Source organism: Vicia villosa, linkage group LG1, assembly GCF_029867415.1.
Source record: "Vicia villosa cultivar HV-30 ecotype Madison, WI linkage group LG1, Vvil1.0, whole genome shotgun sequence".
NCBI lineage: Eukaryota > Viridiplantae > Streptophyta > Magnoliopsida > Fabales > Fabaceae > Vicia > Vicia villosa.
The window spans coordinates 71,768,426-71,774,998 of NC_081180.1; the positions used below are offsets into that span (position 1 = coordinate 71,768,426).

At 28.7% G+C, this 6,573-nt stretch overlaps 1 long non-coding RNA gene across 3 annotated transcripts; it reads right to left on the minus strand.

Annotated features, from left to right (window-relative positions):
• Nucleotides 1-4,092: 4,092 nt before the first annotated feature.
• On the minus strand, nucleotides 4,093-6,257 carry LOC131609232 (uncharacterized). Of its 3 annotated transcripts, none has more exons than XR_009286035.1 (3): nucleotides 5,791-6,257; nucleotides 5,257-5,710; nucleotides 4,093-4,699 (listed from the first exon to the last, which is right to left on the minus strand). It is a non-coding gene; the product is annotated as an uncharacterized LOC131609232 (long non-coding RNA). The 3 variants fall into 3 exon arrangements; XR_009286036.1 differs by having other exon boundaries at nucleotides 5,257-5,312; nucleotides 5,513-6,257; XR_009286033.1 differs by having other exon boundaries at nucleotides 5,257-6,257.
• Between the last annotated feature and the right edge of the window lie 316 nt (nucleotides 6,258-6,573).

A 6,573-nucleotide genomic window follows, 5' to 3' on the forward strand; every position in this document is an offset into this window, starting at 1 on the left:
TACATCTTTCCTCTATTTTCCGAGGCTTGAGAAGCCTATTCAAATTGCTATGGACAAGGAATGGAACATAAGGTCTCTGCAAGTCAACCATACAGAGTGCAAAAGGATCTTTGACAAGGGAAAGAGGTGGAAGACCACTTGAAGGTGATCAAGATTGTGTGTTTCCATCAGAATTGTGTGTTTCCATCTGTATGTGTTGCTTGTGTGCAACATGTGTGTGCTTCCATTTGTTTACATTTACTCTAATTTTTGTCAATTTTTGACGAAAAAAAAGGAGTAAAGTGTTAGTGTGTTATGTTTGTCCCGATGTTACAACACATGTCTTGACATGTTGATTAGCATGCATATTGACAATGCTATTGCTAAGGAAGAGTAGCTATTGTGGTTGCTGATTGGATACAACTATTTAGGGAGAGCATGATAGTCTGTCATGTTGTGCTGATTGTGTTGTGCTGCTGTTGGAGATGTAGAAGTGTGCATGATGTCTTACCTGATGTGCTGACATCTTGCTTGATTGTGAGGCTTTTATTATTCTTCTATTGCATGTGCCTCTGATATGTGTGAACTTGGGTAGTTCATATTTGGGTCTGTATGGCAGGGGAGCAATGGATCTGTCTGATTGTACAAGCTCCAAAGAGCTATGATATCAAGCCACATGTTCTGAACATTTGACTTCTAAAGAGCCTTGAAGAAGAAGAAGACTTTTGTGTAACTGTTGTGTATCTCAGATATATTTTGTTTGCAGTTTGATGTAAGGTTACATGGCCTGTAGTTGTGGTCTTATTCCTATCTCCAGGACTTAACTGTGCTTTGGTTGTTTTAGCCAAAATTTTCCAAAGGGGTAGATTGTTAGTTCCATGGTTTTTTGATTGGCATAATTTTTCAAAAACATAGTTCTTAACTGACGTTAAGCAAGATGTTGAAACATCTTGATCAACTGTTATGACAGATTTTGCTGTCATGAGTTTTTATAGATGTTATGCCAGATGTTGTGACATGTTATCCCAGAACATCATGACAGTTCAGAATGGATTTTAATCCTTGAAAATTTGATTGAAAGATGTAAGTTTATGGAAGATTCAGACACTCATACAGGTGCAACAAATCAATGAGTTTTTAAGACAAATGCATACTTGATTTGGTTTCAGAAAAAGGGTCTTTGAGATTTTATTTTTTTTTGGAAACTAAGATTTAATTTGATTTGATTTGTTCTATTTTCTGTGAAGATCTTGCAGCTGGTTGAAAAAGGAGAATATTGGATTTTATTCAGAAGTCAAAGCACATACAGCAAGAGTCTATAAAAAGAGACTTGCTAAACCTATTATAGCAAGCATTCACAAATAAAAATCGTAAGTGCAAATAAGGGTTGGTGTTTTAGGAGTCTTTTAAGGTTTTCGTGTGTTTTTGTTTGTGTGTCACTCATGTATCTTCTGATACATTAAGGTGGACTGTATGTTCTCACTCTTGAAGCTTTTAAGCAAAAGAGTTTAGTACTGTTATTGATTGGAGCTTTTAAGCAAGATCAAATATTATTTATTTGAAAGTGTAATCTTTCTATTTTAGTTCTTCTGGTCACAAGATTTGTGACTGAGTTTATCACAGAGGTGATTGGAAGTGGGATGTCGATTTCTCATATCTAGATGTCGATTTCTAGGTAGAAGTTGCATGAGATAGTGATTAGGAGAGAAATTGTAAATTGGGACTGTTTAGGCTTTAAATTAATACTATTATAGTGAATTTTCTTTATGGCTTGGTAGCCCCTAGATTATGTGTTGTTGCACTGAGTTGGATTAACAATTTACTGTGTTATTTATCATTTTGCAGTTTGTTTCAGTTTTGATATTTGTGTTGTCTATCAGCAGATGTTATACATACTAGTATTTAGACCCGTGCGAGGCACGGCTTAAATATTTTATAATATTTAAAAAACACTTATTATTTAAATTTATTATTTATTATTATTATTTATAAAAAATTTATTGAACTGATATAAAAGTTATAGTAAGCAAATATTAAGAAAATCATAATAATAATTATACTATCATACAATTATTAATGATATAGAAAATTAGTATTTATATGTGATAAAAGACAAAAAAAATTAGTAAGACAAAATTTTCTTGTGTTAAATTAAATATTTTATTATATTATATTATAATATTTAATTGCTATAACTGAAAAACAGTCTGATATAATTTTGAAAAAGTTTGTTTATTATTTTTTTAAAGAAAAACAAAATACCAAATACAAAGCTATTATGTTTTTTTTAATAATTAAAATTTATTAACAAAATTAAATTATATGAATAAAAAATAAATAAAATAAAATAAAAAACTATCCTACAAAAGCGGAAGGAACACCCCATTCGTTAAATTTTAAAAAAAAAATTTGTTTAATCAATTTTTAAAAAAAAATTATTTAATAAAAACAACAAATAAACAAAAAAGGGTTGAATTTTAATTTTTTTTCAAAATAATGAAATACAAATTTAACCAAAAATATTATAAAAAGGCATCAATTTCTTTCCAAACAAAGATGATTACGTAGAAAATTGGTGCTTTGCAATTATTAGTGAACATTGAAAAAAAAGGTATAATACATAAGTAAACTGCTCAAAGTTTAAAAATGTCAGAAGTTAATAAATATCAATCAAATGCTAATAGAATTAAAATAATACAAACTTTCCTTTTATAGCAACAATAAAATATAGGAGAATGTATGAGAGAGTGCCAAATAAATAGATTAAATAGATAAAATAAATTCAATAGTTTAAAAATATATATATAAAATTACACATAAATAAAAATATATTAAAAAATATATATAAAATTACACATAAATAAAAATATATTATTTATGAGATGACAATTAAAAGTAGTTTAATAAATAATTATTGATACTGAAAAATAGTTTTAAATAATTGTGAAACAATCAATCTATATTTTTAAAATAATTTTTTAATTAATATGTATTCATCAATAGATAAATAAAATATATATTAATAGTTGTTTTACTATAAAAAAGCACAACTTTATCAATAAACAATTTTTTTAAAATAAAAATAGTACATTTACATAAAATAAAAGTGAAAAGTAAATATTAATGCGAGCAAAAAGTATGAAAATTCAAGATTATCTAAAATTTCCTCCAAATTGAATAAATTATCACAACTCAATATTATGGATATTTTCTTGATAATGACACTTAAATCTACTTTATTAATTTTTATTTATTTTTATTTTGTTTATATCTTAGAGTAACACAAAGTTTATTTTTCTGTAATATTTTACTTTTTAGAAGAAAATCCTAGAAAAGGATGCTCAGGGTTCTAAAAAGTTTGATTATTATTTTGTTATTTTTTTAAAAGGAATAAAAAAGACCAAATTCAAAGGTATTATAGTTTATTGATTAATCAAAAATTAAAATTTATTAACAAAATAAATTAAATGAATAGAAAATAAATAAAACAATATTAACAATATATATAGTTTTGGATGTTAACAAAAATCTTAAATCAATCATATCTTAAAAAATATGTTTGTTAAGAAAATAATTTATAATTTATTTTAGAAAATATCATCAATTATGATAAATTAATAGTTTCAGTTTAAAATTCCTTCTTATTTTTCTTTTACATTATTATTTTAATTTCTAAACATTTAATTATTTTTATTTTTATTTTTTTGTCTATAAGTATTATATTATTAAGTAGAAGGATTATTATTAGTATTATTGATTGTTATTATTTACACCAAAAACCTTTCTAAAAGTACCCTTAAATATTCATAAATTAGCAGCTCATTATATATAATATTTCCTATTACATCTAATCTTTCTAATCTTTCTATATGTATAAACTTGAAATTCAAGCTGAAGAATCAAATCAAATTCTAATAAAATCTCCATAATTCCAAAGTCAAATTAAAAACAAAATCAAATCTCAACCAAAAACCAAACAAAATCACAATCCCATTTAAAACAACCTTTAGCCATTCAATAATGTGACCTAATTCTCTCCTCTATAAAAATAGATGGAAAATTAGAACAGGGGAAAGACTATAAAAAAATACATTGAAAATTAGAACATAGGAAAGAAACAAAAGAACCCAAAAAATTCATACACAAAAACTTTGTAGTACAGTTACCATGTTATCTTCACAAAGCACCTAAGCCAAACACCCCAACATCAACCATCAATTTTTTTTGTTACAATAAAATAACACCCTTCACCCAAATCACCCACAAATACAACATTACAATAACCTATCTTCCAACAGCCAATTCTCTAGCCACCATTAACAATACACCAAACATCAAAATGTCAGAGAACGAAACACAACAACACCAACAGTTCACAATTTAAAAGAATACTCAGATTCATTCAAAAGGAAACAAAGTATGATGTTGTCGCTATTCTCTATGATCCACGTAAGCAGTCATGAATAATAGTATTATGATTCATAACCATCGCCCGACGAAGATCCACGGAGACAACAGCCACCACACACGCTTCAGAAACACCATAAAGTTGACACCAATTTTTGATGAAGTTTTTTGACAATCGACAGTCATGTTCCACAGTCTTTTGTTGGTGAAGTTTTTTAAGTCCCTAGAGCTTTTGTTGGTGTTGTTGTCTCTGATTACAGTGTTATAAGCAAAGATGCAAGCTTCATCTATAATGAATTCCTTCCTTCAAAACCTACCAGAAATTGAAAAATATATAAAATATGGCACGAAATATAAACGACAATTTGCACAACTTCCACCCCTACAATAATTTAACAACATTCAACAAAGAAAAAATGAACTGTAAAATAATTAACATGTAATTGCTATGGATTAAAATAAATAAATAAGTCAGAAAATGTTCCCATCAAAATATGGATTGAATTTTGATCCTTTCAGTTTTAAAGGTCTGACCAATCTAGTCAAGCTTTTGAAACCATATACGGTCCAAAGATATTATACTGATAAATCAAGATGAGAATAAGAATACATGTGAGCAGTGTCAGGAAGATATAGACCAAGAAAACGATCATTTATAATTAGCTCCTTATGTTGTTGCATAATAGCACCAGCCATATCTCTAACATGATACAAAACCATTGTAAGATACCTTAACTTCAATCCTTTCTACTGAGATCAAATACATAACTTACTGAGTCACTTAAGTTCTCTTGTATTTTTAATGCACAATCACTTTCAACACGGAGCACTATAAGGAAGACCATTTAAACAAAGTAAATTATTGTGTACCTTTGCAAGACTTTCTACACACTCTATCGTATAGTATACAGGTAACCTGCTTCGCCCTGGATAGATGAAAGGATTAAACCACTAAAATATTTATTTAATTTCTCAAACACACAAAAACCTGTTAAATGATCTAAGGTGTTGTAAAACATTCATCAAACTGAATTATCTATAGTAATACTACACTTCAGTAGACTATCCACCGATTATTATTCAATTCATACATGCACATGAGGTAAAAAGAGATTTTGTGGCCTACCGTTGCGGCATTGGCTTGACCTGCTTTAGTTAACACAACATGTGCCAGAAAATTTTATAAAATTGACGAATCAGCAAGAAATCAAGCAAATTAGAGTGTAATCAAGGAACACAAAAGTCGCTTAAAGTGTCAGAAATTTCTAGCTTCCTTTTGCAGTATAACGCCGGAGCCGCAACAACCACATTAGTTGTGAATGACCTTCAAAGAAATTTGTTTTTTAGAGCGCATACCAAAAACAAAATTAAAATTACGATAATCATTAGGATGAGAAAGCTAACATGCATCACATAATCCTCCATACATTCCCGCAGCTATAAATCCCTCCGCAGCAGTAACTCCGCCTGAAATCTGAAAAACGCAAAATTAAACATTCAGACACTAACAAAACTCAAAACACTAATGACGACGGTGTTAGGTTTTATGTTGAAAAGAGAGAAGAGAGAAATTGGGACTCAGAGAGAGAGAGAGAGAGAATGTGGGAAGGGGAATGGAAAAGTGTAGTTATGAGTGGAGAAGATGACATTGAAGATGAGATGAATTGGATTGGGATAAGAGAAATTGATGATGAAATTGAAGATTAACCGAAAACGGTGTGAAGTTTTATTGAAAAATGGAAATAATTAATTGCTGAGAAATCGATGTTGGAATGTGAAGCGGTATAAGCAACAAAGAATAGTTAGGGAAGAGGAAAGGTAGGAGACGGTTGAAAGCACCCATTGCCCAAGTAGACTTAATTTGTGAAATCGTGTAGGACAATAAAGAGTTCTTTTATTTATACTATATCTATAAGAAACTTTTATGAGAAAATATCACTCATGCATGTACCAAAGATTTGAACCGACACATGAATGAAGTGGTTGTTTCAAAGGCCCAAAAAAATCTGGAACGACATAACCTTTCGCATGGCTCAATTGCATTGTACAGTAAAACAAATAATAAACAAAATAAAATTAAATGAAAATTAACCAATACAATTATAAATAAAAATATTGTTAAGTTAATTATAGAAAGTTTTCTATTAGTAGGAAATTTAAAAATAGTAAGTTCTCTATAGTTGTGAC